The sequence below is a fragment of the Peromyscus leucopus genome, chromosome 22, assembly GCF_004664715.2.
Source record: "Peromyscus leucopus breed LL Stock chromosome 22, UCI_PerLeu_2.1, whole genome shotgun sequence".
In the NCBI taxonomy this organism is placed as follows: Eukaryota; Metazoa; Chordata; class Mammalia; order Rodentia; family Cricetidae; genus Peromyscus; species Peromyscus leucopus.
The window spans coordinates 47620705-47647962 of NC_051081.1; the positions used below are offsets into that span (position 1 = coordinate 47620705).

General features: G+C 44.9%; 1 long non-coding RNA gene across 1 annotated transcript; it reads right to left on the bottom strand.

The window, feature by feature from the left end:
• Positions 1 to 108: 108 nt before the first annotated feature.
• LOC114698829 lies at positions 109 to 24144 on the bottom strand. Its single transcript, XR_005089765.1, has 5 exons — positions 24041 to 24144; positions 9765 to 9982; positions 9338 to 9477; positions 7265 to 8130; positions 109 to 540 (listed from the first exon to the last, which is right to left on the bottom strand). It is a non-coding gene; the product is annotated as an uncharacterized LOC114698829 (long non-coding RNA).
• Between the last annotated feature and the right edge of the window lie 3114 nt (positions 24145 to 27258).

The window sequence follows — 27258 nt, forward strand, 5'->3', positions numbered from 1 at the left end:
GGAAGGAGAGAAGAGGTGAGGAGAGAGAGAAATAAAAATCATAAGAGAAAGGGCATTTGGTAATCGAGGATACTTTATTTTTCTTTTATTATTATTATTTTTTTTTTTTTTGAGATTTACTTTACAGCTTCTGACATTCCGAAAAATCAATGCCATGTCTCATATTTACAGAGCATCTGCATAGCTCGATTACTCTCCAGGGACCACATTTCTTTTCCTCATCGTGTCTGTGGGGGATGTCATCAGTTCACAATAGTCTGTCTTATTGCAGGGTCCCCGATACATAAACTCTTCAACACTGAAGCCAGAACTCAAAGGTCAATTGCTTCCTTTGGGAGGCGGAGAAAGTTTACACCAAGACAGCAGAAGGGTCATGCCCAAGGTCACAGCGGAAGACGCTGAGAGGCCACACTGCACATTTCCTGCTCTTCTAATTCTCTTGTACAACTCCAGTGACTTCACTTTCATGTGGCCACCCCCCACCCCCAATCTCTCTAAGTGGCCAAGTCCAGGAAGAACACCCTCCAGGGATCCTGGGCTCTGAAAAAAACCAGGGAAAACAGAGCTAATGGGGTCTGTGTGGCTAAAGACTGAAGTACCGGCTCAAAACTGGAGACCTCTGTTAAATCGGAAAACCCAGCTGAGGAAATGTGGTGAGGACCAGAGGCTGATATGGAACTGAGTGTAGAGAGAAGCTCAGTGGACTTGATTGTCACGAGGTCTCGGGCCGTTTTTCCAAATCCTTTTGAAGTTAGCCTTTGGTAGACAATGTGGAAGTGAGCATAATTATTAAATGTCTACAGTTTGCCATGCTAGTCGGTGGGAGAAGGCAGTTTGATTCTGTCTCAAGAAATATTTGATCACCTTTCTCTCTTCTTTGTCTGTCTGAAGCCAATCTCAACCTGCCTTGAACAATCTGGCCAAACAGGAAAGGGCGGTGCTCTGAAATGCGCATGCGCATCTTTCTGTTCCCTTCTCTAAGTAGGAGAAAAGAGTTCTACACCTGCCATTCGGACACAAGCATTTCTGACCCCTGCCGATCATCTGAACATGAAATATGAATATGGGCTAAATCACAGTCAGGGAGAAAACTCCATGAACTCATTGGCCCTCTGGCCCCGGCACCCAAACACAGAAGGACCCCTGAAATGAATGCTGGGTGCCCCAAGACAGCTACCACCCACTTCCTAGCTACTGCACAATTTCCTATGTTCTTAGAGTCCTAAGAGTCAGCCTGTGGCACTAGGTCTGGAAGTAGGCATGCCTCAGTCATGTAGGGATCCCCCCACCCCGCATCCCTGCACCTGCTTTCTGCAAGCCTCTGATCAGCACAGGAGACCCTCATCTTGACATGATGCTAAAGTGAGTGACCTCTGAGGTCTCATGGTGAAGGGAACAATTACATAACCAGACCCAGCCATGCCAAAATGAACAAACACATAAGGAGCTGGGCCAGCCGCCTGGAATGCAGGGAAGCAGGGAGGCAGAGACACATCACAGAGTGGGCCCAGCATCCACCTCAGAGGACAAATATATTTTTAGGAAACTGTCCAGCGTATCCCATCACATTCTTTTTGCAGTGTCCCAAAGCTTTATCCTAAGATAAAATGTTCATTGCAAGATTGCGATCTATCTCTGTCTTAGGTGGTGCAAGTCCATGATTTTAGATGGTCCAGGTTCTGCTATGAGATGCATTTCTCATCATTTACTGTAGCAAAGGGAGGCTATGAGATGCATTTCTCATCATTTACTCTAGCAAAGGGAGGCTATAAAACAGTAACATGGGCAGGCTTCACACTCACTCCAAGGCACCTAGAATTGAGCTTCCTGTTGCCAGGTTCTGGGAAAGCTGTGCTCTGGCTCCCACATTGACAGATGAACTGAATCTTTCATTCGTTCACTTATTTTCTGTGCTGCTACAGATTGTCACTGTGCTCAGATGCTGGGAAAATGAGGAGAAAAATTTGCCTTTCAGGACAAATGATAGTTTGGGTATTTATTTACTCTAGGAGAGGTACTGTCTGCAAGCTGGCAAATCACTTCCCCAGTTCATGGAAAACAGTTCAGGCTAGTTATGCCATTTTGTGGTAGCATGTCACCAACAGACATTGAACTGCAGTGGCTCTTGTCTCAAGAAGGGCTGGATGGGTTCGCAGTTAAACCTAGCGTCTCTTACTATGAGGCTCAAGGCTCTAACATGCTCTCTTTTAAGGAGTGGAGGTGGTGTGTGCCTGCCTTCCAGCCTGGAAATCAGTGGCTGTGTGGACAGCAGCACTTTGTGAACTGCCTGTGAAGGACAGCCCCGCCTTCAACTGAAGAAAGCTTAAGCTTCCTGACTGCTAAGGTTCAAAACGGCCACGGACATTCCACCATGCTTAATTCCTGTTGGGTGGTATTCTTAATGTGGCTATTGGTCTTTATACATATGTACACACACACACACACACACACACACACACACACACACGTATGTATGTATAATCAATGACTTTTGACAAAATTGACATCTTAACAAGCTACAATTTGGTACATATTACCTACTCTGAGTATAGCCTAGAAATGTTCTGGAAGGCAATGCTAGAGAATGTTGCCAAATGTGTTCCTATAAGCAACATATTCTAAGGATTTCATTGTCTGCGGCTAGAAAAAATGGGGTCAGAGCAAACGAATAACTTTCTGTGGATCGTGTAGGATGCTTTGGTAGGGCCTAGACTTGACTCCTATCTGTTTTTAGGAAACTGGCAAAGCTTGCCTCTCTTGGTCCGACTCTTTCACTTTCTGACTGCACAGTTTTTCATGACATTTAGTGATGGTACCAATGGCCGACATGCCAAGGGCCTGGCTCTTTCTCGTAAGCCCGTGCTTGCCTTTATTAGTGCTGGCAGTATGGACCACCATATTAGGATGTCAGCCGGCTGCTTGTCACTGGATCAGTCTAGGAGATGGTGTTGTGTTGGGTGGTAGTTGTCATGGCGATGACGTTCATGTGACCCTTTGATTGTTTCTGAGTTTCACTGTTCATTTTAATTACATCGGTTTCTGTGGATGGTTTCAGCACAACCCTTGGATTGGAATCCAATGAGCAAACAAACAGATCTCTGTGTTTTCCTGTGGACACCTGGATCTGCATCTTGAACAGAATATTTACTAATCAACTGAAGTTAAGCTGATTGCTCAACTCCTTCAAGGTTTCTTATCCATGCAGAATATGAATACCATATTCCCAATGGCTGCAAATTAGCAATGCAAAACAACAGAACATATTCTCTCTTATGTTCTGGAAGCCGGAAATCTGAAATCCAGAGGGAACGTTCCTTGGGAGCGTTGGGAGAGGATCCAATTCTTGCTCCCCATATTCCTGAGCCCAAAGCCCCATTACTCTAAACTCCGCCTCCAGCTTTATATGACATTTTTCTTTGTCTTTCTGTGTTATAAGGGTATTTACAAAATGGATATTTTAAAAAGCTTTCAACCATGTGTCTCCAGTGTGATGAGTGTTTTCTCCTTGTCCCTCCCTCTCATTTCTCTCCCCTGCCACAGTCCTGCTGGATGGGTGGACTTCTGTACGTTTAGGTCACCTGTATATACATGATTTTATACATCAATATAAAATCTAGGAACTACAACAACAGAAAGCATAGAATGTTTGTCTTTCTGGACTAGCCTAATTCACTTACGATTATCTGTAGTTGCATCCATTTTCCTGAAACAACCTAACTTCATTCTTCTTTATGCCAGGGAAAGTTTCGCTGTGTACACATGCCACTTTTTCCTTGTCTGTCCCTCTGTTGCTGGTCACTTAGGTTGGTTCTATGACTCGGCTCTTGCGAATCCCATTGCAATAACAGTGACATGAAGTATCTCTGGGATAGGTTGATTTCTAGTCCTTCAGATAAACTACCCAGGAGTGGCAGAGCTGGGTCATACGGTGGATTGACGTTGAGTTTGTTGAGGAACCCCCAGATTGACTTCCATGGTGGCTGGACCAGTTGACAGTCCCAGCAGCAGGGTGGGAGGGCTCCCTTTTGTCCACACCCTTCAGTAACTGCTGTTACCATTTTAATGACTGTCGTTCTGACTGGGGTAAGATGGAATCTCTATGTAGATTTGATTTAGAATTCTCTGATAGCTAGCGAAACTGAGTATTTTTCCATATTGTTTATTGACCATTTGTGCTTCATCTTTTGAGAACTGTCCATTCTTTCCCCGAACCCATTGGTCAATTAGGAAAATCTTTTGTTGTATGTAGCATCCATCTAGATAAGCCAGGATCATTGCTTTGCTTCGAGACCCCTAATTTAATTATACTTCCAAACACGTTTTCAAGTAAGGAGGTAGAATTGGATGTGTACATTGTTTCCCAGTGGCCTCCATTCAACCCACTGCAGGTTTCACGAGTAGGAATGTTGGGGAGCTGAGTTAATGGCTGCCACACTAACAGGGCTCAACAAATGCCAGCATTCTCCCACGCAGGAATTGAGGGGAAGATCTAATTGTCTTCTTTAAAAAACTGAGCTTCGACCTGGGAAACTTGGCTTATGCAGAGCCTCAAAGAGCTGCCGTTGATTGTGACCCTGCTGTGAGCTGACAACACGCACACTTTGCCTGAATTCATCCTCCCAGCTGTAAAACTGGAGGCTAGAGCTCCATCTTGATGGGGCACACAGTCTCCTCCAAGCAGAGCTGGTGTTAATTGCAGGATGTCCCAAATGTTCTCTGCATACACCATGCTGTCTCTCCCACTTAAGGAAGTAACTAGCTGAACAGACATAATGATCATCTCATTCAGGCTCCTTGAGAAGTATTTCCAGTTAAAAGCAAGCAAGGAGAGAGCATGGCCAGCCTTGTCATTCTTATTTCTAGACTAACCAATCTCAGACAAGGAAAAGATCCACGCTTTCTCTTGAGAAGCGTGTATATTTTCCCATGTCTCCAAAGCCATTTTGTGTGCAGTGAGTGTGGTTAGACTATTAATCAAATTCTTAATAGAAAAGTTTTCTGGAAGAGAGCACACCATGAATTATGGAATATTTGCCTTTGCTTGCCTCATCTTTAAAACGTGGAGCGCCACGATTATATATCTCCTGCATGAACACTAGGCTTTTCAGAAGAGCACTCTGTTGAGATTTATTGAAGTGTTAGAGCCCGTTCTAATGAAAAGGTACACTGCAGAATCTTCAGCTCACTGAATTGAGTTCCTGGGGGGAAACATTCATATGTCTGTGGGTTCCAGGTTTGGAGTAATTTTCACACTGAATGAGATTTTTTTTTTTTCAGTATTAGCTCACCTTTTGAATGTTCTGTGGGGCCACCATAGGTGTAAGGCCACCATTGGCAGGATCAGAAAGCAGAGCAGCCATGACCTTGAAGCCAATATACCTGTGGTCCTCTTGAACTCAGTTAGGGATCACTGCCTCTTAAATGAGGCAGGAGCCATTTTGCTTAGCTCTAAATCAGTGCACACAATTTTGAATGACTCTCTGTGGGCCTAAGCATTGAACTGCTACTAGGAACACTGATTGGCCAGGGGGAGCCTACACTGAGAAAGGGACAAGTTTTATGTGGGCTCCATGGAAACCAGGAGACACTTGAAAGAGGCATAATGTGGTCCTTCAAAATGCAAGTCCGTGCACCTGAAGATAATACATCAGTGTTTCTCAACCTGTGGGTCATGACCCCCTTGATGGTTGCCTATCAGCTATCCTACATACCAGATGTTTGCATTACAATTCATAGCAGTAGCAAAATTACTATTCTGAAGTAGCAACAAAAAAAATATATATATTTTTTAGACAGGGTTTCTCTGTGTAGCTTTGCACCTTTCCTAGTACTAGCTTTGTAGACCAGGCTGGCCTCGAACTCACAGAGATCCGCCTGCCTCTGCCTCCCAAGTGCTGGGATTAAAGGCGTGCGCCACCACTGCCGGCTTAACAAAAATAATTTTATGGTTGGGGGTTACCACACCATGATCTGCATTACAGTATGGCAGCATTAGGAAGGTTGAGAACGACTGCTTTAGTTGGTGACATATCATGATGAACAGCTAAGATTGACACACACACACACACACACACACACACACACACACACACACACACACATGCCAAAGGCCTACTGAATGTCTATGATGATGGACTGATGCCATTCAGGAGTGTGGTCCTCTGTTCCTAAGTGAACAATATTACATGCATTTAGGAGCTATATATAAAAGCTTTAGATTTCAAAAATACTAAAATATATTTGATTTACTCATTAAAAATGCTTTAGCTTCAAGCAAGTTTAAAAAAAACCAGGCTTTAGAAGTTTCTTACATGAAATGACTTCTCCAGATGAGGGGTAATACCTTCCTTCTCTAAATGATGGTCTGCTGCTCATTATAATTCTAGGAAGATGAGCGTTGTACAGTTTGAGGAGTCCCAAGTAACCCCAGGAGAAAATGTTAATTCTCAATCAGCATCAGTTAGAAAACCGTGTATGTTTTCATTGCCTGTGAGGTCAGTGCTAACACAGAGGCTGGCGTTCCTGCAGATTCAATGTCTTGCTTGAACTTTGTACCCAACCAGTTTGGCGCTCCCTGGTTCCGTCTTGATGGTTCCTCAAAGGTTCTCCTGACGTTGAAGCAGGTTGGACTCCAGTTTTTCTGCCTGTTGGCTGTGTGTTTACTTCCACCAGATCACAGCCATAGCTCCATATTAAGGAGAGCTAGGATGGCCTGGGTTGCTCCGAGGTTCTGTGTTCACTGACTTGAGAAATTGGGATTCAAGAATCCAAAGAGTAGATATTAATGACTTCATTTTTACACTTAGAGCGTTTAGGAAACTGGCTAGTTGAGACTCAACTAATGGAAGTCAGAGACCGTGTTTGAACTACAGTTATGTGGATCCAGAGTCACTTTCCTCCATGTTCACGAGTGGTGTCACTGTCCACCAGACGGGAACATTTTTTCTGTGCAGACACCACATTTGCTTTTTTTTTTTTTTTTTTTTTTTTTTTTTTTTTTTGTGTGTGTGTGTGTGTGTGTGTGTGTGTGTGTGTCTTCATTATTTTCATCAGGACCTAGGCTACATTAATCATGTTCTGGAAATTTCTTTAGTGTCATGAAAAGTTCGTTCTCAAATAAGTGGGTCCTGGAAGGAGCTGGACATAGACAGACATGGCTGCCCCTAGTACATACTCAATGAAGAAAGAGGTGAACGCTGATACACATATACCCACACAAACACACATGGAAAATACACGTAAGTCTAAATGTATGCACACTTACCTCATTAAGGAAACTCCTCCCAGCTTGATGAAATGGATACAGAGTCCCTGGTGCCTAGTCAAAAGACCGGTAGTATCTCAATGATAAGCCCCCTCACATGTCCAACCTGCAAGACCACCAAAATTGCTATAGGAAGGAGGCTGCTGTTTGACATCCTTGCACCCTGGAGGCCTGCACTTCTCAGGTACAGCAGTCAACTGGCCCAAAATGCTAGTGCATGAAGACTCCAGACAGAGAGGACTGTGTCTATTTGCATTTAAGGTTGCCCACACTGTTGCCTCCAGCAATAGCAAGAATAAGCTTATTTACTATTGGTTAGTCTCTCAGGATTGCCTTAAATGATAATACACAAGGCGTTCTAAAACAGGAGATGCCTGTTCTCTTACAACACTGGAAGCCAAATGTCAGGAATGTAGGCTTGGGAGGGATACTTCGTCCTTTCTCTCTTTCATGGTCTTGTCACACTGCCTCTTCTTCTGTCTCCTCATCTCTGGTCATCTTCTCAGGATGCATGCAACTGTGCTGAGGCCCACATGACAAACGCTCAGCATCCAAAACCAAAAATTATACAAGGAGAAAGACTTTTTTCAGCCAAAAGTCACACCCTTAAGTTTGGGGGTTTAGGTTGTGGACATAACCTGTTGGGTGTCACCATCAACCCTGGAACAGTTTGTTCACCTTCATGAATCTCCTTGAGAAGACATGTGCAGAAGCAAACCCCTAGGGTTTAGGGTTAAAGTAGTTGTACTCAGAGTCTGAATTTAGTCTAGATTCCCTAAGTGATTCAAATGGGACAGACAGGCAAAGCCCAGCCTCCAGCTTATTCCAGGACTTCAGTGACTAAGGACATCTCCAGGATGGTCTTCCTGAAACACAAATCAGAACATGCCACATCTCAGAGTAAACAAGCCCTGAGTGCTGTCCTGGATCTCGCTCTGTAGACCAGGCTGGCCTCGAACCCACAGAGATCTGCCTGGCTCTGCCTCCCGAGTGCTGGGATTTAAGGCGTGAGCTACCACCACCGCCCGGCTCACAAATGCTTCTCTGACTTCACATTCTTTGTACAGACCCCTCCCTCCATTTCGAGTGCTCCTTCTTACCCTCCTTCATTTGAAATTCTGTATTTTTTGGATTACTGCTTCTCCTTGAACCAGGGCTCGATTTGATGGACTGACTCGCTCAACATCAGCATTCTACCCAGAGTATGGAGCGTGATGGCGTGGTTGCTTTCTTGCCCCCTACTAGACTGTGAGTTCATTGAGACTAGATAGAGCTCACATCTTTCTTCTTCATCGCTTGCAGATTGAGCCACATACTAGGAATTCAATGTATATTTACCATTAAATGAAGAACAAGTGATTATAACTTTCACATGACATTTCTCTGCCTTTCAGGGTCACTACCAAATTTTCTTAGTATGTTAACTCCAATGGAAATTTTGTTGAAAGACAAAAAGTCCATTAATGGCACTTCAAACTGCATTATGTTAAAAACAAATAGTTGTAGTTTGGTGGGTTTTTTTTTTTTAAATTGGTGCTGTATCTATTTCATTTGGGTGAAATTTCATAGTTTACAAAACACATTTTCAGATTTCATCTCACATGTCAGTCAAACAAGTTAGGCAGGGCATACATTTAGATCTTCATTTTGTCACTGACAAACACAGATCTAGTTTGATGAACTGACTTGCCCAGGGGATGAGCCAATGCCGTCTAACCCAAAGCCAGCAGAATTTGTCCAACCCCAGTTTGGCACTCAAGTTGTCTACTATGAGCACGAGGCTAGGAATCAGCCGATCTGTGGTGAGCATGGACTATGCAGTAGCAGAGACCTAGCAACTGAAGGTGGCTCTGAGGGCCTGGTGCCTAACTGACCCAGCACCCTTCCTTCCTTTCTGTAGGAACCCAAGAGGCAAGAGTAAAGCAAATCACCATAAACAAAGTGTAATGTCTACTGGGCACACCTCAGTAGAACTGGTGTAAGCATGTGGCATGGGACAGTTGCATGCCTTGAAATCCCCCAACCTAGTTGCCATAGTTGATTCTCACCAACTTCATACAAACCGAGACATACCTGGGATGAAGGAACCTCAATTGAGGAATGGCCTCCATCAGCCTAGTCTGTGAGCATGTCCCTGGGGGCATTTTCTTGATTGTGAACTGACCTCAGAGGGCCAGCTCACTGTAGCCAATGTGATTCCTGGATATGTGGTCCTAGAATATGTAAAAAAAAGGTAGCTCAACATGCTAGAGGGAGTGGGCCAGTAAAGAGCATTGTGGGTTCTGCTTTAGCTTCTGCTTCCAAGTTACTGCCTTGAGTTCCTACTTTGGCTTTCCTCGATGATGGGCTGTACCCTGAAAGCTGATATAAACCCTTTCCTCCCCATGTTGTATTGGATCATGGTGTTTATCACAGCGACAGAAAGCAAGCTAGGACCCTAGCCATGATGTTCTGAAGTTAGAGAAGACAAAGAAAAGGATTCCAGAGCTAAGACACCTACCTGCCTTTGGGGGGTGCTGCAAGGGCATCTCAAGGTCAACCGAGGGAAGAAGGCCCTCTCCCAGAATGGGCAGCCTCTTCTGGCAGGCAGCCCAGAGATGAGGTGGTCTGAGGAAATCTCAAGCTGGCTTCCTTGCCTCACTTTTCGCTCTTTGGTGTGCCAGCCTCCACTGCTGCCGTCAGAATCCAGCTTCTTTGGTTTCCAGTGTGTCCTGAAGGCTGATAACAACCAGATTGAGACTGTTGAGGCAACGGCTTCAAGGCCTGAGCAGCTGCTGGTTTCAGCCTCTTTAGCATTCAGACAGCCATAGTTGGACCTGTTGGTTAGAAGCAATTCTGGAAATCTGTGCGTGCATGCGTGCGTGCCTGCCTGTGCCTGCCTGCCTGTCTGTCTATCTATCTGTCTGTCTGTCTGTGTTTAGAAGCCATTCAGGAAATCTGTATGTGTCTCTGTGTGTGTTTTTGTGTGTGTGCGCGTGCATGTTGTGTGTGTGTGTCTGTGTGTGTCTGTGCGTATCTGTGTCTGTGTGTGTATGTGTATATCTCTCTTTGTGTATGCATTCTATCTGTTCTGTTCTTCTAGACAATCCAAATATAGCCATGGCTCCACGATCTCATGACTTCATATGAAAGCAGAGTCATGCTCACAGGAAACTGCTCTTAGGCTTTGAGATTCTCTACATTATATTCATCTATTGGTTTGATACTTGCTGGGCACCAGAGCCTTGGGAGCAAGCCTTGTGCTGTTATACAATGAACAAGCAAAGAAACTCTGCGTTCGCCATTTACACAGCAGTCAGGGGTGGCTTCCGGTACTAAGCCCTTTCTCTGTGCCTGGATGCCTGTAGGAAAAATCTGAGAAGCAAGCTTATTTGAGAAGGAAACACCGAAGCACGCATCCATCCCAGTTGGGGGAGCTTTAGCTCCTCCACGTTAACAACTGCCTGTCCCCACAGCAGAGTGAGGCAGCCCCTCTGAAGCCTGGGCTGTTTCTGCTTCTCTGCCTTGTCACTTGTGTCCTGCCCTGACACTTTTGATGGAGTGACAGGGATGAGGAGATGACTAGAACCAAATTTAGGTGGATGGTGCAGGGCTGTGAAGACACTCCCAGCCTAAGGTGAGTCAGCCAGTAGCCCCGAGGCCTGAGGATTTCTTCCGAGCTTATCAGATGGTTGAAAGACATGATCTGACTCCTCGGGAACTTCTATTTGACAAGTGTTTTCCTCTTTTTCTGTTGAGCTGATCAGAAGGGGCTGCAAGGCTGAGCTAGGCATAAATGGAAATAACAACAGTAGTGAGGTGGCTTGGATAAATGTGCCTTACAGAACTCTTCTAGAGGGTGACTCTAGAAGAAATATTTTTTTCATTTAACTGGCGTTATGAGTTAGAGCTTTCTAATTTAGACCCGAACAAGCAAGAGCTCCCAGGTCTAAAAATATCATTCATGTCATTGATGGGCAGGTGACATTTCTGGAGTCGCATGCTTTGTTTAGCTCACCTGGCAGAAGAAAACTGGAATTGGAGCCAGATCAACTGGCTCTCCTGGGGCTTTGTCTCCACAGAAGTCTGGCCCCCCTCCAGCTATGAAATCCATGAGGCCAGCAGCTTGCTGTAGACCTCCTTCTCTCTCATGGTCTGGGTGGGGTGTTGCGTCATTTGACACAAAGGGTTCCTTCTACAGCCGTCCCCTCCGAGGACCACCCAGGACAAAGTTGGTTTCAGCCACAGCTGGACAAATTTGGGTCAGATCTGGAGAAGCATTTCCTGGCGGCGTGGCTACACAATGGGATGAGTTCCTGAGCAAAGAAGTCATTTTCTTCCTTAGAAAGATCTGAAAGTCTGAGCAACTTCCCCCCATCTGGATGTAGCAGAGCATGAACTCTATATCCTGTTCTATTCCCCTTATGCCGGAGAAGGCCATGGAGCCCAGAGGGCACAAGACAATGCAATCCCCAAAAGAAGAGATGGGAGAGGCAATGGGGCCCCTGTTCTACGAGCAGCTCTGTCGAGATAGTAAGACAAAAGAGATGATTAATGAAGAATCCTTGTCTGCATGGGCATTTTATTCTAGCAGGAAGATGTGAGTCTTTAAATGAGGAAAATAGAAAGTCAGAGTTGTGTTAGCTGGGGAAACTCAAGAAGTCTCTCTGACGAGATGGTTTCTGTGCTGAGACCTAGGGATGGAAGGCAGCATCCCAGAAGACAAATGGGAAAGAGCGAAAGCGTAAGAGACGCCAGAGCGGGTGCAGAAGACGAGCTCCGCGTCACTGAATTCTCCTCCCTAGCTGACTGGAACCCTCTGAAGTCCAGTCTCTCCTCGCTTGTATTATGGCAGTCTCGGATATCGCGACGTTAGCTTGTGAAGGGAAACTGAGGAAAACAATTCTATGTCTGACACTTTACTAACTCACGAATGTTCCCCGTTACAGTATTTATGGACGCTTTATTTGTGAGAAGACATTGAATAGAGTCCCTGTGCAGTGGGAACCTGGGGTGGGATGGGTATTGAATTGGGAGTCCTTCAGCAGTTTCTGACAACACCAGAAGACATTTTCCCCCCTGTGGATTCACCTCTAAACTGAGACTTCTTAGAGGACGACTATACTAATTTTCACCTCTGTGACAAAAATACCCAGGAGACAAATTTGAGGAAGGAGCATTTGCTCTACAAAGGACCCAGTCCATCATGGCAGGGAAGACACTGGCCAGATACTCGGCTTACATCGTGGTGGACCAGCCAGTACAAAAGAGACTGCTAGCAGTTGCAAGGTTTGAGACAGAGGCAAAGTATGGCGTGTTCTGGCAAGGAATTTGTCTGCATTTGCTCTCTGTCCCCAGACTTCAAAGAAGACTACGGCTCTAGATATCAGACTAATGAACTTGGCAGGGGGAATTTCATGACGATATAGCATACAGGCTTCGGTGTGCTTACAGTTGGCTGCTTTTAGCTAAATTTATTGTGTGAATGGGGAGTGTGTAGATAGGATTCTCCTCTGCTTCTTGGATCATTATGATGTGAAGGGAGGTGCTCCACCATGGCTTCCCTGGCGTCGTGAACTGAACCCTCTGAATCTGTGAACTGAAATCAGTCTTTAACTCTTTCTGAAGGTACTCAGAAAGAGTAACTAATAGAGCAGAAAACAATTCCAAGAATGATGTCACATCATCCCCCTCTTCTCCCTCTCTCCCTCTCCCTCCCTCCCTCCTCCCCCTCTCTGTGTGTGTGTGTGTGTGTGTGTGTGTGTGTGTGTGTGTGTGTGTGTGTGTGAGTGTTTGAGACAAGGTACTATGCTTCCTTGGCCGGCCTAGAACTCCCAGATGTCTGCCTACCTCTGCCTCCCAAATGATAGTATTAAAGCCATATCTGGCTTATGTTTAAGCTTTCACATAAGAAAATTTCTCTCTTCTGAAGGCCATTATGAGTTTAACCTAAGTGAGAGGCTGAGAAATGTATAAAAATGAGGGAAGGAGAGAGAGACATAGAGAATGTGTCTGTGAAATGTTGATCAAATGTCCGATCAAAATCTAACACACCAGTCTGTATTATGCACAAATCTACGATCAGCACAGCCTAACATCTGTCTGCCTGTATCCTAAACCCATCAGGGGAATGGACTGATGCTTTCCCTGAGGCACTTGTAACACTCTGTTTTCCCTTCACCCAGACATGACTGCGACAGCTTTAAGAATATCATTCAGTAGGAAGAATCGTAGAAATATGAAATTGAAAATTTGACCATATGTTCCAGTGTTTGCAAGACATAAATAATAAATAATGAGCACTCACTTCTTTGTCTTTGTGCACACAAGGATGTGCTCCCGTGAATGATGGGCATTGTCTAACGTTTCCTTTGAAAGAACACTCCTCCCCTTCCCAGGCAATTAGAAGCTACAATTCATGCTGACTGTCGCTTTATTCCTGGGGCCTGCATTCTTTTTAACCTCACTAAACAGTTCATATTCAACTTGGGATACAAATGGTCCGGTTTCATTTGATCTCAGTATTGAATGTCTTCATGAGAGCTTGCATGCTGTCATAGATGAGGGGATTATATGCCAAGGCGTAACTATGAACTCAATTGAGGAGTAAGCTCTTTGGGAAAACTCTGCTGCATGGGGAGACAATCTAACCGACTGCTATACTCTATGGAGTGGTGCTCCATCAGTGCTGGGACCAAGGGCTTTCACCTATGACTTGTGTGTCCCTGCAATGGTGCTAGAACATTGTGTCAATGGTTCAATATGGCTGTTCAGTATTTCAGGGAACAGAGCTGTTCTCCATCACATGCCACACACTGAACTTGGACTGTGCCAAATGACCTGGAACCTTGACAGTGGTATTCTTGCTACTTAGCTGGTGAACAAATGGAGTGGAAGAGGTGAACAGCTTTGCTTTGGTTTCATGCACAGCACAATCTGACACGCCAATTCCTGCTCTGTGTTCCATTTTCCATGAAGGTATGCATGTCAGTGCTTGTCTCCTAGGGTATTTTCAACAAAGCATGTTTCAGTTAAAGACATAATGATGATAATAGTTTAATAGATATGATTGGACAGATACTTGCTAAGACAAAAGCAGTGTGATCCTTTTCAGAAAATGAAACCCTTTCTGATGTTCTTCAACATAAGTGCCTCTTTACTGTAAAGTTCCATATATATGTGTGTGTGTGTGTGTGTATTTATTATGTATATATACACACATAATATGTATATATGTATATATGACAACATAACTTTTTTTCTTCTATTTTTTTCTTTTTAGCAAATTCTGCTCCAGCCTTTCTCAAATTGTTCTGGTAAAGGTCATCACTCTGAAGTCTTTCTTGCAAAACCCTTCCAGCAACACACCTCAGCTCCTGTCACGTTGCATTACATAAATCTTCATCAAAGCAGACAGAATGCTCACCTATCTCAACCATGAGTCTGTTTGGAGGAGCAGGAATGAGATCAGTCCTCAGAACCGAGGGCCAGCAGGGACATCAGACACAGGAGGCAGGTGGAGAGCTATAGAGCAACTGAGCTTAGGAGCTGATAGTGAGTTCTTTGTGCTGATCAAGTTCCAAGAGCTGCAGAAAGATGCTTTCTCATGATCAGTTCATGGTCAGTGAGGTCAAGAACCTGTGGCTCGATAGGTCATAGGCCCCAGGGTAGAATCTAATACTATTATTATGCTAAGTAGACACAATATTATAGTGACCCCTGGACTTATCAACCCTCTCGAGAGAAGCTGCTTTTTGTAGTAGATGGCAGTTGACAGAGAGACCGAAGCTGTTCAAGTGCAGAAAATAAGAAACTGTAGAGTGTTCAATCCTAGATGGGACCATATGTGCTTGAGATTCTTTACGGTGAGGGGATGGAAATATTGTCAGAGTCAGAGGTGGTGGATCGCTTCCAGGAAACACGGTTTTCTGGGCGGAGCAGTTATACAAATGATCTCAGGGGATTTTGACAGCATGAATAAGACCTGTACAAAGTCAAGCCAGACAAAAATGCCAGCATGGAAGAGGGCAGGTGGGCACCCAAGTCACACCGCTAGGTTCTAGAGAGAGAGAGAGAGAGAGAGAGAGAGAGAGAGAGAGAGAGAGAGAGAGAGAGAGAGAGAATTTAGCAATATCTGACCCCCCTGGTTAGTTGACCATATCACAGAACAAGCTCTTCTCCCAAGAGTAACTGGAAAAAAACAATCTGGACTCAATGGGTTTAAAAGGAGGAGGAGGAGGTGGAAGAGGAAGAAGACTCAAAGTTGGGTGGGTAGGGTGGTGCGTGTGAAGAGAGTGGGCCCGAGAAGAGATGGGAAATGGATGGGTGAACATCATCAAAATATATTGTATGACATTCTCAAAAAAAATTAATAAAAATACTTAAGGAAAACACAAGCTGGACAGGTGCTGAAGAACCACAATTACGGTTGTTATTGGCTTCCTACCATATGTGCAGATGTGCGTGCACCTACACATTCAGAAGTCCCACAGATCCAACACACCCTTGCATGTCTGGGTTACAGGGCCGAGACTTACTCTCAGGCTGTCCAGACCAAGGGTTACTGCTCAGTGAACCTTGCCTAGCAGAAAATGTGTCCAGTCCTCAGGAATCCTTAGCCGGCAGGCAGAGGCATGGCTAACTAGCTTCATTTTAGAAACCAGGAAGAGTGTCTCCAAAGGCAACAGGACTGAGCTTCATCCCCCCGCCGCCAGGCAGTGTCAGAGTCTGGAAGGAGCTGTGAAAAACACCACAGATGTGGACGGGCTGGTAAGGCCGGCTGTCCACCTTCTCTGTCCTGCGCTCATTCCTAGCCTACATCCAAGAGTCTTCCTTTCCAGGCATGGAATTCGCAGTCCTTACATACCACAGGCTGACAGGCATGGGGTCAGGGACTTTCTAAATTACAGTACATCTTTTAAGCGACTTAAAAGGTAGAGTTTATTCCCAGCTGATGGACAAAATTGTGGAGACCTGGGAATCTAAGAGGCTGGTGATATTTCTAAAGCAGCTCCACCTAGAGATGTCCCCGATGTGCCCAAAGGGGGTCCGCAAAAGACCGTACTGATGAACAGCAGCCCTTGCTGTTGGCTCTTGGTATGCAGACGCGGTAAAGCACTGGGCTTCTGGGCTTCCGTGCCTTTCAACTTGGGGACAGATTACTATAAGTATTGATATCTGCCAATAGACTTACATTTCTATGAGATTCCAGACTCTTCCTTTTCCAAATTCATCATCCTAAAAGGACAGAGAAAACCCAAAATCTTTCCCAAGAATGGGTTAGTGTGATTTAAGGTGAGATGAGGTAAAGGTCTCTTTTACCTACATACATGCGGTCAGCTCTCAGTGTCCATGGATTCAACCTACCACAGACTAAGAAGGCTGAGGAAAAAATGGCATCTATACAGGATTTATTTTCCTGTCGTTATTTCCTAAACAACACAGTGTAACGCTAACTTCAAAGAGCAGTTACAGTGCATTGGGTGTTATAGGGACTGCACACAAGTTCCATGCATATATACTACTGTTTTCTATAGACAGTTTGAACTTACAAGGCTTTTGATAACCCTGGGGATTCTTGGAGGCCATCTCCCATGAATATTGTGGTATGACTACATTTGCCAGTAAATGAGGAGAGACAGAGCTTCCTCAGCTGAACACTCTCCCTTTAAGAAGTTACATGTTAAAATTAATGCAAGCAGACATGCCATTTCCTCTACCCAGCACCTTCTCCTGACTCCCTCACTTATAATTGCAAGCTTTTCTACACACACACACACACACACACACACACACACACACACACACACACACAAAATCACAAGCAAAACCAGACAGACACTGTGGCTTCTCTCCTCACAGCTCCTCCCCCTTGCTGTTGCTATGGGCAACCACTGCCCACAGGTGCCATAGGTTTGGGCCACTTGGCAAGACGGGCTTGTCACATTGCAGCTCCAGTAACTGTGTGTGGGCGAAAAGAGGGGCACTCACCGGATGTGTTCTGTAATTAGTCCTTCTCAGAATAGCCTGATTGTCAATCTCGGATCAAAGGAGGACAGGCTTCTCCAGAGAGAAAAATAATAGGAGAATTCTTAGTAAAGCAGAAATTTTTGTCCCTCCAGCTCCCCAGGAGCGCTACAGAGATGTGAGGTGAGACATAAATAGCACAAACACTAGATCTGGACAACTGAGGATGGCTAGGAAGGACTGATGTCTTCTGTGCAGCCACCCCAGCCGCTGTGCCTTGAGCAAGCCCTGACAGTTCAGCCCTCTTCTTCCCATTGGAGTACAGGCAAATCATTTCCCTAAGACCCACAGCAAGCATACAGCAGAGCTGTGGCATCTGACTTTTTTTTTTTCTGACTCAGTTTCCTCTTCCTCGACAGCCCTATCCTGTCTTCAAGGTGCAGTTCGGAGACAGGGAAACCTGCGTGAAAACCCAGCAACACAACACACTAGGTCCCACAGATCATCTCATCTTCCCTGGCTGCTCATGGGTGCTCATAGGAGCTGAGTTGTTATCTGGACCCATTCGTTCTCATTAAGCCATCTTCATATCTCTATACAATGGCCTGGCGTTGGGCTCCTCTGATCAGCCTGTCCCTCTGCACTCTGCCTGGCTCGTCTTGGATAGTAATTTAGCTCTTCCATGTCTGTGTAACTCCGCTTCTTGCAACCTACTTATCAATGAGAACCAAAAAATGCAGTCAAAAACCAAGACTGACCTCTCTGGGAGCAGAATGGAGCTTGAAGTCAAATTAATGAAATACCGGGAAGGTAAGGACTCAATTTAGGTTCTGTTTGCTCCTCCCCTTGGTCCTGCCAAAGCCAGCACCAAGCAGGGACAGAGATTGTGCAGTGTGTGTTCGCCCTGTCCCATCCAATCAGCGAATGAATGCCTGATGTCTAGATCAAACAAAGCCGGTTGGCAGGCTTAGCTCTTCTCATCCAGAAAAGGAAGCTCAGGAGCCCCACTTCACAGCTTAAAGTAGGTCAGGGTTTGTTCCTGCTATTTGTGAATGAATTCAACATTGCTCTCCACTGGTCATCTTGATTGGTCTTGGTGGGTGGGAATCCAGTTGGTGCCCATGCCGGCTAGCCAGAGGCTGGCAGATGACTCTGCATACCAAACGATCGGTGTGACCTCAATATGAGAGGCTGTTAATCTGTGGCAGGGGAATAATCTCTCAACATTAGTTTTACCATCTGAAAAAAATAAATACCAGTGGACAGACAAAAATAACGTAGCGATAAGAATTATAAAAATGAGCTACAGTTTGGTGTGTCAGTACCAAAGATTTTAATATAGATTATTACATTTTTTCTTAATGTTTCCTTCCATCTCTTCCTTTCTTTTTCTTTTTAATCTTTTCCAAGGGATGACTATGTTTGCTAATAAATGTGGAGCAGTTTCTCCAGCTGGATATTTTTCTGTAGAGAAGCTATACATTAAGACTAGTGCATAGAGAGACACACTCTTGCTTTTCAACTATCTTTTCTTGACTCTATAGATCAAATTAGCTTGACCATTAGTCCAGAATGTTGTTCAAACCGTATTCTAGATGTTGCTGTGAGAAATTAGAATGAGACTGAGGTCTAAATCCCTGAAAAAGATGGACTGAGTAAAGCCTCATCATTGTACTCATTCCTCAAGTCAAATGCCAGGTTACCTATCGCCTACTCCTTGTTTTATACTGGGTCCGTCTCATCTTTCACTTTATGTTCCAGCCACAATCCATGGCAGTTTCCAGTTAGTCTAGGTTGCTTCTCCTTGCCCTGCTCTCTGGACAGTGTTAAGTAAACCCAGTGTCAGGTGTGAGACTCACTTTGACCAATACAAACAACAGAAAGTGGTGAGGGCCGATTCTGGCCACTGTCTGCCCTTCCATGCCCTCTATGCATTTCAGAGAGAGAGAGAGAGACTGACCCATTGCCTTCAGCCTGGATGCCAGGATATGTCAGGCAAGGAGCTAGCCCTAGATGAGTCTGGGGTCATTGTGAACCATGAATAAGAAATTTCAGCTTATAGCAATCATCCAAGAGATCAAATGACTTCATGTATCTGGTCATCCTCTCTCTGCGTTCTCTTAGGGCTCACTATACAGCATGCACTTAATTGTACTATGGCCAGTTTCATATGAAATGGCATTTCCTCCCCCACATTTGCCTTGCCTGTTAGCTAGAGCAGTCCACAAGGGCAAAACACTGTGTGTTTGTTTACCATTGTATCTTTAATACCCGGATTGGGCACGAGGACCATATTGTTTGAATATATTGGGTAAAGCTCTCAACTCTGCAATCCTGCTTAAACACTGATTAAGTATATTAATACAAGTTGAACAGTTCGTTCTCAAGTGACTTGTTGGGTATGTTCTTGAGATCAGAATGGCATACAGTTTATCAATGAGCAGAGCTTAAGCATTTTTCAGTAACTACAAATGGTGGCTGCATAATAGCAAGGAAAGAATTGTGGCCATGAAAGGATGGTTGACAGGGAGCCAGTAACTAAAGCTCTGAATGGCATGGTTCCCTTCTTATTTATAGTTGCCAGGGACAGGGTGACATTCACAGCATCCTTGCCTTTAAAGAAGCAGAAATCTGCTTGTATATAAAGGACATAGTAATCCAGCAGGGTGTGGTGGTGCACACCTTTGATCCCAGCACTAATTCCAGCCCTTGAGAGGCAGAGGCAGGCAAATCTCTGAGTAGCTGGTCTACAGAGGAGTCAGACACAGGTCTACAGAGCGACCTTGTCTAGAAAAACCAAAACAACCAAAACAAAAACAAAAGGCAAGAAAAGCTGTGTTGCCCCTTGTGTGATTGACAAGGGGTACAGGGATGCAGATCATGACTGTGTCACATGCCTTCAAGGGCCAGACACACATAGCATCTCTCTGTTCCAGTGCGAGCTTAGGGTTTCCTGAAGACACAATTTCCTTCTGAGGCATAGTGTTACTACGTGGGATTTCAAAGTACATACTTTTTTCCTTCCCTCATTAGTTACAGCATGCTATTTCTCAGCAGAAACATTTCCTTTGTGCTTTTCCTGAAATCACTATGATTTCCTAATAAGGAAATAGACTCAAAGTCTCCCCAAGGCCACCACTTAGGCTCTGCAGATTACAGGAGTAATCACAGAGAGGCTGTCATGCTGATTGCTCATTCAACTTTCCATCCCAAACTTCTCTGGGCAGAACAAAGCAGCCGCGGAAATAGGATTTTTAAAAAGGAATGTATTTAACAGTGTAGTGCTTTTCAGGTTTACCTTTCTAAAGGCTCCAATTCTAATTGCCAGCAGGACAAATTCTACTGTAGACCAGAAAGTAAATAAGTGGCCATTTAATTAAAGGTCAGTCTTGATTGATTGAGTGGCTGACTGATTCATTCATTTTGCAAACACACACTGGACCCAGGTAGGCAAAGGAGAATAGAGATGCTTGCACACACACGTGGGGTTTCTGAAGGTATTATTCACAAGTTAGTAGGAGCCCGGGACCCAGAAAGCAGACAAGTACAAGGATACACTGCAGGTTCTCTGAAGGACTTTGCACAGGTCATACAATATATTTTTACTGAGAGGAAAGGAAAGAAGAACAGGTCAGGCCTGGCTCCCCTTCCATGACTTTTCATGGGGAGATGTGGGCAAACATGTATTCACCTTATATAGGGGAGTCATGGCAGACCAAAGGAATGCTTCCGCTCAAGTCTAGCAGGTTGAATCCAAGAGCTTATTGGGAGCCCTTGCTGGAGCAGTAGCGACTCAAAGGTGGCTGCATCCCCAAAAAGCTCAGCCCAGCATGGATGACAACTCATGAAAGCTATATCCTGGAGCTCCCTGTACAAATTGCTTGTGGATGCCCCAGTGGGGCCCGGGGTTGGGGGTAGGCATCTCCCTGTATCGTTCTCCGCTTCATTTTTGGAGACAATTTCTCTCAGCTAGACTGGGTGGGCCATGAGCCCCCTGGATCCTCTCTGTCTCAGTCTCTCAATACAGTGATTATAGGCACGTGCTAACCTTCCAGCGGTTTCTGTGGGTGCTGGGCATCTGAACTCAGGTCCTCAAGTTTGCACAGTAAGCGTCTTATCCACTGAACCATGTCCCCAGTGGCTACATTTTCCCTTGATTGCAGAAAAGAATACCAGTTTCTTAGATATTTGTAGAGTTAAGCAAAGCCTTTCCTTGGCTGGTAATTCATAAGACAGAAGCGCAGTGGACCTTATGAAAACTCATTAATGATCACAACAAGATGTCATTAGCAGGAGAGAAAAGGACGGATGCACGGGGAAAGGGGAGGGGAGGTCACTAAATGGAGAGATGTTGTCGGACAGATCTCTAGTCAAGTCCCAAATGGACCGCAAACTACAATTTGACTTGCAAGACAGTTAACATCTTCCAGTGCTGCAAGCCTAGCCGGCTGACAGTGTGATAATTAAATGCTCTAATGTGTGCAGGGTGAATAGTTCCCGTCTGCAGCCCCCGCCCCTTCCAGTCTTCCCTGTTTTCAAGTAAACCTGAAATTCCCAGGCAGATGTTGAGCCTGGGGCTCAACACATTCTCCTATATCCAAATAACTCACTCTCTGTTCCTACCTGCTTCCCCTTGTTCTAACCATCTCCGAATGATAATTACCATTCATTCCTTTACAGAGTACGGGACTTCCTTCTTCAAGATCTCCCTCTGTGACTCTCTCAGACATTCTGTTTTTCCCTGGCTCTCTGACCCATTTGGTTCCTTTATTTTTTCTGACATGTTTATTTTACCCTCTAAACACGCTCGCTCGTGTTTCCTCCAAACTGACAAACCAAGTAGAAACTGGCCAGTCATCTCTAGACTTGCCCTGCCCCACATGTTTTCCTCTTACCATTTTGAGCAAGTTACTAACTACCTGGACTCTGAACAGCATTCACAATCCTGCTTACATTCTGTCTAGCTGGATTCTTCACCGAAGTGAACATATACTGACGTTCGTGGCTTTTGTCCACAGCTCAGATGTACAGGGAGATGTGTAAGAGGCGGGACACTGTGTTGGGAACAATGAAGGAGTGCCACACCATATCTCACAAGATGCATCTGAACAAGCCAGGCCCTTAGGAAGCTGGAAGTGCCATTCAAAATGGTTAAGAAAGTAGGGGAAAAAAGAAGACGCCTAGAAGGAGAAAATGGCTGGTCCATAAGTCTGTATGGGAATTTAGTTAGTAAAGTTAATATGGAGTGGTTGCCTGAAGGAAAAATAAGCAAGCTATCGTTTCTTGGCTTGGCTGTAAAGAATTCTGCCAAAGGTTCAGGTGTTGAAGGCTTGGTCTCCAATGCTATGTTCACAGATAGGACTTTGGTAAGGCCTAGGGCTCTGACGTAATCAATGGCTTAATGAATAGATGGATTCATAATAGACTGCCATTATTGGGGAGGTGTGGTGGGACAGATTGGAAGAAGTTGGCTTGCCTTTGAAGGATGCGTGCGGTCCCTGGGCCTTTTCTCCTGTGTGTATCTTCTCTTCTCGGCTGCTGTGCCATGAGGAGCGCTCTGTCACGTGATACTGCTGCTATGATGTTCTGCTGCATCACAGACCCATCGCCATGGAACCACATGACCACGGACAGAATAAACCTTCCAAAGCATAGATCTTTACTCCTTTAAGCTGAGTTCAGATGTAGTCAAATGCACCTGAGACTAAGATCCTATAGAAAATCCAATCTGCTGCACCGGAAGAAGTGATCCCGCCTGAGGCTGGATGCAGAGAGCTTGCAAAGTGTGAAGGCAGAACTGCTGGGTGGGGGCCCTCCAGGGTGCCAAGCTCTCCTGGATCCGACCCTGTTCCTCTACTCCTTCAAATCTCCAGTGCTTTGAATCTACATTTCCACTGACCTCTTCAGCTATCTCCCCTCACTTGCCCCCTGGCAATGGCCCCGAAGTTTTGTAAAGGAAGACACAGAACTCTGATTACTCTCTGTAAATTTTCACCAGCTCTGCTTCTCCTTCATCCCATCACAGTGGATACCAGAACTCCGCATCCCATTTACTTCATCTCTCTCCATGGTGGAGAATGTGGGGGAACTTAATCATGTGTTTGCCTGTAAGGGACAGTCCCCATTCAGATGGATAACCTGTCGCGGTCCTGTGGCTCCTGGATCTAAATGTCTCTACCTGCAGAGACCCAGTGCATTTGAAGGCTCTGGCCCCCATACACCCTGCTCTCTGTTCACACACATCTGCTTATCAAGCTTGACTTCTGTCCTTGCCCCAGGCCACTAACCAGTGCTTGTTCAATCTTTTCTGCTGTCTGCCTAGAAATTCTTTTCTGGGTCCCTGTCTTCTTTCCCCATCACTTCTCTTCTGTACTTCTGGGAGCTAGACATACCCAGTGCTGTCCCAGCTATCACCTTCATGTCCCCATTGCCTCTACCACCCTGATTTAACACCCCCTACACATAATGGAACAACACTTTGGGAGTGTTAGTGACATTTCCATGATCAGATATCATGTAATGGGTCGAGACAGACACAAACTTCTTCTCCTGCCTTAGAATTTGGTATTTCATATTTACTTTTTTTTTTTTTGAAGTAGGATGCTTCAGGATGTCTGTACATACACATGTGAAAGAGAAAAGCCTTATACATCTGAAATGAATGGGCAATAAACACTAAGTGCATACACTTAGGTGGTGGAGTCAAGGTTGGTACCTAAGAGGAAACAGAGCCAAAAGAGCACAGCTCCTCCATGAAGACACTGTTCTTCAGCACCCCATCCATTTCATGCAGTAGCTGTAACTCGAGACTCCAAGAATTAAGAAACTTACCCAAGTCACCTGTCAGTCAAGAGCAGGGGCAGGCATCTTCGGGTCCTCCCTAGTCCACAAGGTTCTTAAAGCCTGGGAACTGTAACTACATATTCACCAGAAGGCATGAGCACACACACACATACATACATAAACACACTTGCACTCCTGTCTGTTACCAGGAAAATGTGTTTAATGATAAGCTAGTTAAACCCCACATGGGCTAGGGAGACGGGTCAGTGAATAAGGGCTTGCTCTGTAAGCACAGGGACCCAAGGTCCAGTATAAAAAGCCAGACACTGCCTGAGCCTGCAATTGAGGAGTTAAGAAGAAGAGCTAGGTATGTCCCAAGTACTCGGTAGCCAGTCAGCTTCGCTGGAATGGTGAGCTTCCTTTAGGTTCCATGAGAGACCCTGTCTCATGGCAATAAGGTAGGGAGTGGTAGCATCCTGCTCTGACCTTCCATGGGTTCATACAGGAACAGATACTCAAACATTCATGTGCATGTAACACACACACACACACACACACACACACACACATACACACACACACACACACACACCAGCACCTCATTTCCTACTTAGCATTTAAGTTACTTCTGTTTTGATGTGCATGACCTCAGGATAGGCTTGGAGGGAAATGTATCTTTTCAGTAACAGCCTTCTCCCTTTCCCTTCCCAAGATATTGGGCACAGTTATTGGTACAAAGAAGGTTTTAAAAAGACTACTGCCTCTATAGCTTCTTAATCTTCCCTCATTTTGCCTGCAGAAACCCATTTGCACCCAGGTCTGCGGCCTGAGTGGTTCAGTCTGTAGTCACTGTCTCAGCTGGCCCCGTGGGAGGAGAAGCCAGAACCTGTGCCTGAAGCCTTCCCTTGGGGTGAGGGGTGCTGTCAGCTCCCTTCCACCCCACCCCACCCCCAGTAGGAGCAGTTCCTGCCAGTGAGCTCATTTACTTCATAATAGCATCTGTCTCCTGCGTCTTTTTACCTTAAGACAGAACGGGCATACTTGACAGCCATTCTTTCTGATGAGACGTGTGATCAATTGTCACTCTTTTGAAAAAGAGTTACTTTATCACAGTGTTTTACACACAAGATCGGAATGCACATGTTGTCTCTGCTACCAGCTCTGACAGTTCACAGGGGATCCCAGGAGACATGCGTCTCTGAGAGGTGGATGCAGTGCCAGCAAGAGACAGCACCCTCTTCAAGAAAGATCTAATGGAGCAAAGAGCTCTCCATGCCATCCGACTTGAGTTCAAGTTCTGATTCAAGTTCAAACTCAAGTTCTTATGTGTGACCTCAGGCAAGTCACAAAATCTCTTGAGTCTCAGTTCAAACAGCCTTACAAGCTAAGAGCTGGTCAGTCCCTCTGCCCCCACCCCCCCAATTTAGGATTTGTTCATTGGGTTAATTGGAAATATACTTTAGACAACGCTCTTTTCCTCCAAAGCCTAGTGAGACAGAGAACTGGCTGGAGTGGGAAGTTCCAGAAGCATCATGATTGACAAACGAAAGAAAGAAGCACCCGAGAAACCCTGGAAATGTCTACCAGCATGAATTATGCCTAACAAAACAGCACATGCCCAACAAAAACCACGGGATCTCCCGCCGGCAAAGCTGGTGCTATGTAAAGACTAACAGAGGCTGCAGACTCTTGTGGTCCAAGGCCTGAGAGCCTGGAACTTTTCCCACCCCTCTGCCCAGTGTCCGGCCTATTGTTGGAAGTGCCTTTCTCTTTCTTAGCAAACTCTTTCTATCCCTATGACTATTCATGTGTTCCTGGTCCAAGTCTTTGTTTTAGGACACGGAAATCTAGACATGTCAATGAGTACTCACTCCTCTCTGCCTCGTGTCTACCACACCAGGAGTCTCCAGCTTGCACATTCTTAAATGAGAGGTGCAAAGAAGACAGATTGAAGAAGAGGACACAAACAAGCAAACAAATAACTAGTATTAAAACTATCAGTCGCAATAAAGCCTCGCTTTTAGGTGAAGCCTACAACCTGACACTATTTTCTTTACAGAGGAAAGCGGTTCTGAAAGAAATCATTTCTGTTTGAGTGTTTCCCGGGAAGCGATGGCTGGATTGGGGCTTTGCACTGGAGTCTGGTTAATTCCAGATTGGCTCCAGTGTAACCTGTTCCTTCCATCCCTACATTCTCTCACCTCGTCCAAGACTTGGCAAATCATGGGAAATGTTACACCCCTCTTGATTCCAAAGTAATGTTATAAATCACATAGCCTAGTCTTCATGAAATCATCCCAGAAATATTTCACTCAGAGACAGGGAATTCGTATCAAAATTTATAGTCACTTTTTATTTAATTATGCTAATTGCTATTTCTAAGCATGCTTAGCATTTTGAATTATTTTGTGTAATTACGTCAAACAACATGTTTAATTTGTCATGTCAAGTACAATAATTAGGAATAATCCTTGAAAGGATGTCATTACAAATTTGAGGTATTTACAAGGTGTAATTATGTCAAATGTGGTAATGATGAAGAACACTAAGGCTTCAAGAAATTCTGTGCTGAAGATATCCTGAATTTTAATGTCAGGGTCATTCTAAAACAGTTTTATAGTGCAACAAAGGCAAACCTAGTATGGCTTAGTGGTTTGTCTACTTTTAGAAACTATTTATTTATTGTGGTGTGCTTGTGTGGGAGGTACAAGTGTCCTTGGCTGGAGTTACAGGGAGCTCTGAGCTGCCCAACATGGGTGCTGGGAACCTAACTCAGGTTCTCCCCAGGAGCATCACTGAGCCATCTCTCCAGCCCCCTTTGCTTACAACATAAAAGAACAAACCAGAGTTCTTGGATTGTACCTGAGCCCAATATTTTTTTTCTTTTCATAAAACTCCCAAATGAACAGGAATTGTTTTCCCTGTGAAATAACTATACTTAAGAAATGGTTTTGAGCCGGTTGGTGCACGCTTTAATCCAGCACTCGACAGAGCAGCGATCTCTGAGTACCACCGGCACCAAGTGAGTCCAGGAAAGGCAAAGACAAGAGAAAGAAAAAAAAAAAAAAAAAAAAAAAATGGTTTTGAGAAATGAAGACAACCCAGACACAAGTGGATTTTTCCCCAAATATGTGGATTTCAGGCTAAGGGGAGAGGAGGGTGAAGTTAGAGGGTGCAGCCTTCCATTCCATGGCTCTGGCTTGCTCGTCACTGGCATGTGACATTCTCAATAACCTTTAATGTGAGACATGAACCGCACCTGCTAT